General features: G+C 51.2%; 1 pseudogene; it reads right to left on the bottom strand.

Moving 5' to 3' along the window:
• Window positions 1–321: 321 nt before the first annotated feature.
• LOC115569841 (ras-responsive element-binding protein 1-like) overlaps window positions 322–10,347 on the bottom strand; it is a 10,401-nt pseudogene continuing 375 nt past the window's right edge.

Genomic DNA, 10,347 nt, shown 5'->3' with positions numbered 1-10,347 from the left:
AATCATCCATGTCTGCGCTTCTAGACGTCAGCGTGATCTTCGGTTCCAGATGACGGCTGAGAAACTCTCTCGCTCTCTTTCTCTCTTGATTGTGTTGCGATATTCCACTGTAGTAGTACTAGTAGTAGAAGTAGTAGAAGTAGTAGTTTTGGAAGTTGTTAGTGCCAGTTCACAGCAGCGTCCAGTCAGACAGTCAGTCCAGCTGCGGTTGTTCTGTATTTCTTGCCTTTTCCACCGACTCACTGACTGACCGTCGTTGCCTTACAGTTCCGTTATGAGCCGCTGAGGTTCGATTCGTTTTGATTATGAGGTTGCTTGATATATATATATAAAAAAACAAAAAACAGACGAAAATGTACAAGAAGAAAGATTTGCTATGTTCATCTTCACACGAAACAAGAGCCACACATCACACTGCCTGTCCTCTCCGGCGCCACGTTCACACCGTTATCTTCTGCTGGGAATGTCCGGTTAGGTTGGTGTGAGGGGCGGAACAGCCCTTTAACTTGTGTTTGTGTGTGTGCAGCAGGCTAATACAGTTCACTCACACCCCCACACGCCAACCTACACATCCATCCATCCATCTGTCCATCCATCCGTCCGTCCGTCCGTCCCTTTCACCCTCGTCTAGCTCTCTCTGGAAACCACGCTGAGATTCAGCTGCAGGCTTTAGTTTTAAAAACATCTGTTTTCCATTTCGATTGATTGTCTCGCCAAATTCATAACCACGTGTCTTCAGGTGTCCAACGTCAGCGATGCAACATCAACACAGAGTTTATTAGCTTCTCTGTTTGTCCGTTAGCATGTGCTAAAGACAGAAAGAACCAACTCACGATACTGAGATAATACTGGGAGGAGACCTGCCGTTAGCTAGAAATGCTGTTAACCAACTACAGTGTGCAATGTGTGGGCTGCATTAGCTTGCCTGGTACGGTCAGTTAGCTCGAGTTAGCATGTGTTTTTACCTCAGGTTGATATCACTGTGCCCACTGAGCAAACTTTAGGCTAATGGTTAGCTCTCCCTTGAGCTAACTGACCATACCAGTCTAGTTCCGAGCTAATCTGTTGAGCTAGCCGGGGCTAACTGAGAAATGAACCACATTAAGGCATTGTTAGCTCCGTTATCTTGTTTGGTCTCATCTTTTAGCCCTTTGCTAGCTTGTGTTCAAGCCTGTAGCTGATGTCAGTTTAGCCAATGCAGGCTAATAACTGCAGCTAGCTAGTATTAGCCCTTAAATAACCTGGGGTGAAGATAAAGCCAATGCCTAGCACGGTAATTACGCAAACCAGGCCTGACTTAGCAAACGTTACCTGTACTTTACACTGTCGGTGATATGGAGATCGCTACGGTTAGCTCCGTTTGGGCCATTGTGCATGCTACGCTAGTAAAAACTTAAACAAGTTAGCCCTGGCTAGCTCTGATTTGGCCCACAGTTCAAAGTAGGCTAGCAAAGAATTAGCCCTGCTAGCCGTTTGAGGAAGACATAGGATTTAAAGAGTCGCCTACAGAGCTGCTCATCTCTTGTTTTAATGGTTGCAGTTAAAAAGCAGAAGTTGAGGTAAACTGAACCCGGGTCACGTGTTGGCGGCGATGTAGCCTACGTTAGCACGCTGGAGGCACTGTAATGAACCCTACATGAACACTAGGGGGCTGATGAGAGACAGGTGGGAGTCACATTCACACACACCAAGAAAGAAAATTGATTTGTTCAGTTATAAAAGAAAAAAAAATAATCTAGGTAACACAAGAATTCCCCTCCCTACACCGACATGTCACTGATAATCGCACACACGCAGAAAAACAAAACAGAAAATACTCGAGCATCACGAGCCACATGTTCACCTCTCTGTACACACATGGAATCAACTGAGAATGATTATGAATGAGAAATTATTAACACACAGACCAACTCACAGGGTGGCTTTCAGGGAGAGAGGGATCAATAGTGTGATGGGTTTAAAAAAGACACGGAGAACACAAACTGATCGACACTATGTCGCCTTCACGACTCCCTCACACAGACATCCGCTGCCACTTTGAAAAAGTTTGTGAATGTTTGTGTGTTTTGTGAGCCAGCTGAGAGACAGACGGTGCGGAAGCGAGTGGAAAGAACGACGAGGCGCCGAACTTTCTGTGTTTCCAGTTACAACAAAAAGAAGCTTCCTTTGTCACACAGCGAGCGACCAGCAGCCGCTTCCAGTCCACCAGACGGCGCCTCCGGGTTCCATTTCAAAAATGTTTCAACCACCAAGTCTGGTGAGTTTTAGAAAAGCTGCTGCGGCTGGTGGACAAAAAACAAAAGTCCAGTTCGTCACCCGGCCCGGTTCTGCTCTCACATCCAGAGCTGGTTCAAATGTTAAAACTGGGTCGTTCAGTCTGCTGCGATTTAAATACAGAAGAATAAACGCAGACGTCCGTCGCAGCCTTCGTCTCTCTGCGTCTCTCAAGTTGATCATCAATTCTCAAACAGAATCTAGAACAATAATAAATCATAATTTTATTCTTTTTATTGCTGAAATATAGATTCCCCGCACAAAAAAATAGTAATGCAAATCATTGTCACCATAAAAAGCTATAAAAATTAGATCCATCCTCCGTAATAATGCAGATAAAGATATAGCAAAAAACATCTCTTAGAAGTAGGACTAGTAGTAAGGCACTTCAAGAAAACGAGGCTTTCGTCTTTCTATCAAAAAAGTTTTCCGGGCTGGTTTTTGCATCATCATCAATGGTGTCGTCCCGTCTTATGGCACTGTGGTGACGGAGGGCCCACGTCCCCTCAGTCCGCCCCCACCAGAGGAGGCTCTCCGTTGGGCAGGAGGTGCTCCAGAGGGGGCTTGGCGTGGATCTCCAGTAGCCCCTGGATGAAGCCCTCGGCGGGGGCGGCTGCCGCAGACTCCTCTGGCGGAGCGCCGGAGGATGAGGATGAGGAGGAGGAGGAGGAGGAGGAGGAGGGGTCTTTGGAGATGTTTGATTCAGGCGTGGATTGGTCGGCGGCTGAGGAGTCGTCGCCAGTAGTTGTCTTTGTGTCAGTAGCTTGTTGGCTGGGAGTCGTGTCAACAGGAAGCTGTTGTGTCGTTGCAGAGAGTTCAGTTTTTTCCTCAGCGTCCGGGTCTGTGGAGGCGGCGGTGGCCAGTGGTTCTGAATCAGCCTGGCTCGCAGGTTGTTCTTCCTCCAACGTGGCTGATTCCTCTCCGTCCTCCTCGCCCTCCTCCTTCACGTCCTCCTCCTCCAGCTCCTTGGTCCCCGCCGTGCCGCTGCCGCACTCGCTCTCGTTCTCCGAGGGCGGGCAGGTGGAGGTCGGGGTCGGGGTGCAGGAGTCTCCGTCCTCGCTGACGTCGTCGTTCCCGGCCGAGCCTCCGTCGGCTCCTCGGGGCTTCAGGTGGATCCTCTGGTGCCGGACCAGGCTGTGCTTCAGGGTGAAGGTCCTCTCGCAGGTCTGACACTGGTAGGGCCGCTCACCTGCAGGGACACAGGTGAGATCAGCACGAGGACAGGAAGCGTTCAGACGACTCGATCACATCAAACATCAATAAAGAAGTCAGTAAATGTGACGTAAATAATGTAAAACCTTCAAATAACAGATATAATAGAAACAAACTACTGGAGGATTAACACACTGAGGTGAACGGTACCTGTGTGGGACCGCATGTGTCGGGTCAGGTCCTGCAGAGACCAGAATCTTTTGCCGCAGACGTTACAGATCTTCTTCCTCTTGTCGACTCGTCTTCCTGACGCCTCCCCTCCCTCTAAACTCTTTGGTTCTGACGCCTCCTCGTCACTCCTCTCCTCCTTCTCTTCCTCCTCCTCCCCTCCACTCTCTCCTCCGTCGCTCTCACCTCCCCTCGCTCCTCCGTCTTCCTCCTCCATGTCCATCTCCGCATCCTTCCTCTGCTCCTCCTCTTTCTCCTCCTCTGTTAGTTTGGTGCTGCTGCTCTCTGTCGCCTCCTCATTCACCGGTGGGTTCTCCTCTGCCGGCGCCGGGGGCGGCGTCTCCTCGGAGAGGTGCGCCCTCTCGTGGCGAGCCAGCGTGGTGGCGTAGCGGAAGCTCTTCTTGCAGACCCGGCACACGTGTTTGTAGTCCGGCTGCTGCTTCACCACAGGGCTGCTGGAGGAGGACGAGGAGGAGGTGGCGCTCTTCTCCTTCTCTTGGCTCTCTGTTGCGACGTGGGGAGCGGAGGTAGAGGATGTGGAGGAGGGGGAGGTGGAGGAGGATGAGGAGGTGGATGCAGGTTGGGAGGGCTGATCTTCCTGAGCGGAGCTTGAGGTCGTCGACAGCTTGAAGTCGATCAGCTTCTTGCCGAAGTTCAGGTCCAGACTCTTGTTGCTGTGGCAGTCGTCATCGTCGGCGCTCTCTACCTGCAGACAGACCAACAGAACAGATTATTACAGATTATTGATCCGATGGGACGGAAGGAGAGATCAATACCTGTGGAGAGACGTCCTTTAAAGGAGCAGTATGTAGGAATGTTAAAGAGAAGAGAAGGAGCTGCACTGACTGAAACAAACTGAACAAACAAACTGACCTTAAAGGACAAAAACTTAAACTGTGTTACTGTGTTTACATGTGGCGGACCCTGACCGTGTGAAGCTGCAGGTGTGAAGCTGCAGGTGTGACACTGAAAGTGTCATGCTGCAGGTGTGATGCTGCAGGTGTGACGCTGCAGGTGTGATGCTGAAAGTGTGATGCTGAAGGTGTGATGCTGAAGGTGTAACACTGAAGGTGTGACGCTGCAGGTGTGATGCTGAAAGTGTGATGCTGAAGGTGTGATGCTGCAGGTGTGACACTGAAGGTGTGACGCTGCAGGTGTGATGCTGAAAGTGTGATGCTGAAGGTGTGATGCTGAAGGTGTAACACTGAAGGTGTGACGCTGCAGGTGTGATGCTGAAAGTGTGATGCTGAAGGTGTGATGCTGAAGGTGTAACACTGAAGGTGTGATGCTGAAGGCTTGACGCTGAAGGTGTGACGCTGCAGGTGTGATGCTGCAGGTGTGATGATGCAGGTGTGACACTGAAGGTGTGACGCTGAAGGTGTGACGCTGAAGGTGTGATGCTGAAGGTGTGATGCTGAAAGTGTGATGCTGAAGGTGTGACGCTGAAAGTTTCATGCTGCAGGTGTGATGCTGCAGGTGTGACACTGAAGGTGTGACGCTGGAGGTGTGATGCTGAAAGTGTGATGCTGAAGGTGTGATGTTGAAGGTGTAACACTGAAGGTGTGACGCTGCAGGTGTGATGCTGAAAGTGTGATGCTGAAGGTGTGATGCTGAAGGTGTAACACTGAAGGTGTGACGCTGCAGGTGTGATGCTGAAAGTGTGATGCTGAAGGTGTGATGCTGCAGGTGTGACACTGAAGGTGTGACGCTGCAGGTGTGATGCTGAAAGTGTGATGCTGAAGGTGTGATGCTGAAGGTGTAACACTGAAGGTGTGACGCTGCAGGTGTGATGCTGAAAGTGTGATGCTGAAGGTGTGATGCTGAAGGTGTAACCCTGAAGGTGTGATGCTGAAGGTGTGACGCTGAAGGTGTGATGCTGCAGGTGTGATGCTGCAGGTGTGATGATGCAGGTGTGACGCTGAAGGTGTGACGCTGAAGGTGTGACGCTGAAGGTGTGATGCTGAAAGTGTGACGCTGCAGGTGTGACGCTGCAGGTGTGACGCTGCAGGTGTGATGCTGAAAGTGTGATGCTGAAGGTGTGATGCTGAAGGTGTGACGCTGCAGGTGTGACGCTGCAGGTGTGACGCTGAAGCTGTGACGCTGAAGGTGTGACACTGAAGGTGTGACGCTGCAGGTGCGAAGCTGCAGGTGTGAAGCTGCAGGTGTGATGCTGAAAGTGTGATGCTGAAGGTGTGACGCTGAAGGTGTGACGCTGAAGGTGTGACGCTGCAGGTGTGATGCTGCAGGTGTGACACTGAAAGTGTGAAGCTGCAGGTGTGAAGCAGCAGGTGTGACGCTGAAAGTGTGAAGCTGCAGGTGTGAAGCTGCTGCAGGTGTGAAGCTGCAAGTGTGAAGCTGCAGGTGTGAAGCTGCAGGTGTGAAGCTCCAAGTGTGAAGCTGCAGGTGTGAAGCTCCAAGTGTGAAGCTGCAGGTGTGAAGCTGCAAGTGTGAAGCTGCAGGTGTGAAGCTGCAGGTGTGAAGCTCCAAGTGTGAAGCTGCAGGTGTGAAGCTGCAAGTGTGAAGCTGCAGGTGTGAAGCTCCAAGTGTGAAGCTGCAGGTGTGAAGCTGCAAGTGTGAAGCTGCAGGTGTGAAGCTGCAGGTGTGAAGCTCCAAGTGTGAAGCTGCAGGTGTGAAGCTGCAAGTGTGAAGCTGCTGCAGGTGTGATGCTGCAGGTGTGATGCTGCAGGTGTGAAGCTGCTGCAGGTGTGATGATGCAGGTGTGATGATGCAGGTGTGACGCTGCAGGTGTGACGCTGCAGGTGTGAAGCTGCAGGTGTGATCCTGCAGGTGAACAGGAGGCTCATGTTACCTTGCTGCTGCTGCTCTGTGGAGGCGGTTTGTCTTGTGCTGTGCCAGTCTCTGGCGCCCCCTGCTGGTCCGGCTGCTCCGAGGTTTCTGTGTCCTGCTGCTCTTCAGCGCCGGCAGCTGGACTCCAACCTGCAGCACAAACCAACATCTGTCAACACCATCAGCAAACTGAGCACCACAACACAGCAGTGATTCTTTAATGAGACGGAAGAGATGAAAAGACACAGACACAAGCAGACTCATTTTGAAGATGTTGTGGTCGACTCACTGTGGCATGGATTGTGGGTGGGGCTTGATGTTGACGGCCCCGCCTCTTGTTGTTCTGAGGGGGCGGGCTTATCATCTATTGGGGCGGAGCCTGAGTCTGACGAGGCGCTGAGATCTTGTGCTTCTGTTGCGACCTGCTCCGTCTCCGACTGACTCTCTGTAGGGACGACACAGCCAAACAGTCAATACAAAGACACAATCAATACATCAATACAATCAATACAACCAGTCCACAGATCAGCACAGATCAGCACAGATCGATGGTCTCCAGGTGAGATGAACACCAGGAGTCTTACTTCCAGGTTGGTAACTAAGAAAAAACTTTTTTGGCTTTTTTTGGTCACGTGAGAATTTTATTTGGACTTTTTGTTCATAGTTTTTGCAAAATTATAAAAATTCTAACGTCATTAATGAACCTTTAGTTCACAGTTTTACTTTTTCAGCCTCATTTAATTATTTTAATTTAAACATCGCTGCGAATCAAAAGCTCACTGAGAGAAAAGATTCCTCAGACTAAAGTTACTTTTATGTCTTTGTCCTTCTTTAGGAATAAATATTTAAATGTTGAGGCGTTTTTAGTTTCTGACCTGCGCTCTCGTGCGATCCGTCGTCCGCGTCTTTTTTGACGAGGGCGCCGTTGCGTCGCAGCGTCCGTTGGGTCACGCCGTGTTTCCTCAGCAGGTGGCGCTCACAGTTGGATTTGGTGGAGAAAAAGGCGTCGCACTTGGGGCAGGGGAACGGCTTTTGGCCTGAAGACAGACAACATTTATTCTTTTAATTATCTGATTCATGAACTTTATTTTCCGGGCTGAGGGAGCTACAGAGGTGGAGGAAGTTCATCATCACAAAGAAAAGTTCTGTGGCGGTTCTGTCGGCGCTGCTGCAGCTGCGGACACACTGAAGGACTTCATAGACAGTTAGATTAGTTTAGTTTCCCAACATGGGGGTCTGGCTCCTCCAAAGGGTCGCCAGATAAACCAGAGGGGTCGTCACATGATTAATGGGAGAGGAGAGATAAAAGTTCTGATGCGCAAAACTCAGACTGAGGCTCAAATCTGCTTCATGGCGAAATATTAATATCGATATCGATACAATTATTAGAAATCAAAGAGACTGAAAACTGATATTTTGGACTGATGTTCACAAAACAACCAGTGATAAATAAAGCAAAGGACAATTTAAGTTCTGCACCTGAGCTGTGAATAAGGAAGTCACAGGTGTCTGTTGTTCACCGTGTGTGTGTGTGTGTGTGTGTGTGTGTGTGTGTGTGTGTGTGTGTGTGTGTGTGTGTGTGCGTGTAGTACCGGTGTGTGTCAGCATGTGTCTCTGCAGAGAGCTGGCCCAGGGGAACACTCGGGGGCAGAAGGGGCAGGTCATCTTCTGGACAGAGTTGGAGTAAGCGTTCTTCTTTCCTTTGGACTGCGGCCCGATTGACACCTTCACCTCCTCCTTGGCTCCTCCATCCTTCTCCTCCCCTCCTCCCGCTCTGTCCACGTCTCTCTTTCCTCCGAGGTCTGCGGCTCCCGTCTGCAGGTAGGTGCTGAACTTGTTGGCGTCTGTGGTCGCCAACATCTTCTCCACGCTGGCGAACTCCCCGCTGGATTCGAGGTCGATGCCTCCACCGCTCGCCACGGACTTCTCCTTCATCGCCAGGCCGGCCGGCTTCTTCCTGGACCGCTTCCTGTTGGACAGAGGAGACGAACAGATCAACAACAGTTTATTGGTTTAACTCTGGCGCCATCTGGTGGTAGAAGCTGAGTCCTCCAGCAGTAACTTTTAACTTCCTTCATCTGTTTATTCCATGTATCAACACTGATCATCGACTCTCTTTTCATAACACTTAAAATAAACTTTTTGCTCAGAAGAATTGACAGAATTGAGTTAAAACGGGTAAAGTGTTGTTTCTGATTTAATAATGAGATCATGTTTGATGTATTTAACGGATCAATTAGCAAAAATCTACTGATGAGATGTTATAAACATGGAAATAACAATTAAAAGCATGACTATTAAATTCAATGTCAGTCTTTTTTATGAGTTGACAATAAATTGTGGTAAACTGTTATTAGACAAAAAAAATTCTTCTCAGTTTTCCAACAAACTGAGCGAAACCTCTAAATCTGATGTCAAACTGTGAAAAACAAGAAGCTCAAACTACTGAATTATTCTGGTTGATTGTTTCAGAGTTTGAACTATACGTGTGAATGTGTTTCCTCATTAAATCATTATATCAGCTGTATTCAGTGTGCGTCTCGTACCTGGAGGATGATTCAGGCGTGTCGTCACTTGGCGTCTCCAGGACGGTGGAGGGTCCCGGCCCGTCTGCAGCAGAGTCCGCCTGAGAGGACGCTGCCACCGGCTGTGTTTTGCCCTCCAGCGTCGCGGACTCTCTCTTCAGCAGGTCTGGAGCTCCGGAGACAGAGCTGATGATCTGAGCGATGGAGGCCAGAGGAGGGAGCTCCTTGAGGGCAGTGGAAGGCGAGGAGGTGCTGGTGGAGGAGGTCGGCTTGGGGAGCAGGGGTTTGAGGCGCTGGGCTCGTGTGGAGTTGTTGAGGGAGGCGGGGGGAGGGGTGGATCCAGGGGGGAGCTGGTAGCAGCCCAGCTGGGGGTGAGGGTGCAGAGGAGGCAGGACAGCTGCCGTCTTCTCCTCCTTGGATAAAGACAGAGCGTGCTGCTGCTCCACGATGCTGCTGCCGCTCTGCTCCGTCTTGATCTCCCTCTTCTCTCCGGCGCTCGCTGCCTCCCTCTTCTGCCTCTTGCTGGGGATGGACAGATCGATGGGCTGGTCCAGCATGGAGCAGTCGAAGCTCGGGGAGACGCTCTCCAGTTTGACTCCAGGAGGACCCAGACTGGCTGAGGGATCCTCGACCCTTAGCGGAGAAGTCCAGAGGCTGGTCCAGTTCTGTAGGGAACATCACATTGGCCAGCTCCTCCACCTTCACTGCCTGGAGCGTCTGAACGGGAGGCTGGCTGACCCCGTTCAGCGCCATCTGAGTGACCGCAGCAGCTCGACCTGAGGGTGGCGGTAGCGACGGGCACGGTGGCCGGCAGGAGCGTGGCGATGTGGTCCTCGATCTCCCTCTCCTGGACCTCCGGGTGCTGCTTGAGCAGGTGGTGGATGCAGTTGCGTTTGGCCAGGAAGGCGGCGCCGCATCGCCGGCACTCAAATGGCTTCCTCTGGCAGCCGTTGTGAGTGCGCAGGTGGATCTGCAGCGCACGATAGGTCTTCAGGTCCTCGCCGCAGAACCGGCACGTCGTCTCAGCTCCGGTGCAGCCCGTCTCCGTGTCTTGGGTGGTGGTTGATGCGGTGATTGCCGTGGCGATGTTGGCCGTGTTGGAGGTGACGTACTTGATGTTTTTTCTCGATGTCCTTCCTCGAGGTCTTGGCATGTTTCTTCCTGAGGTGGCGCTCGCAGTTGGCCTTGACAGTGAAAGGATAGTGACAGACCCGGCAGACGTACGGTCGCTCGCCGCTGTGCGTCCGCAGGTGTCGGATCAGCGTGGCTTTGTCCGGAGCAACGTAATCGCAGATGTTGCACTGATGCGGAAGGATGCCGAGGTGGAAGCGCATGTGAGCCTGCAGGACGCCAGAGAAGGCGAACACCTATCGCAGAATCG

This window comes from Sparus aurata, chromosome 19 (assembly GCF_900880675.1).
Source record: "Sparus aurata chromosome 19, fSpaAur1.1, whole genome shotgun sequence".
Taxonomy (NCBI): Eukaryota; Metazoa; Chordata; class Actinopteri; order Spariformes; family Sparidae; genus Sparus; species Sparus aurata.
The sequence above is the reverse complement of the archived record's forward strand: the minus strand, read 5'-3'. Positions and strand labels throughout refer to the sequence as shown.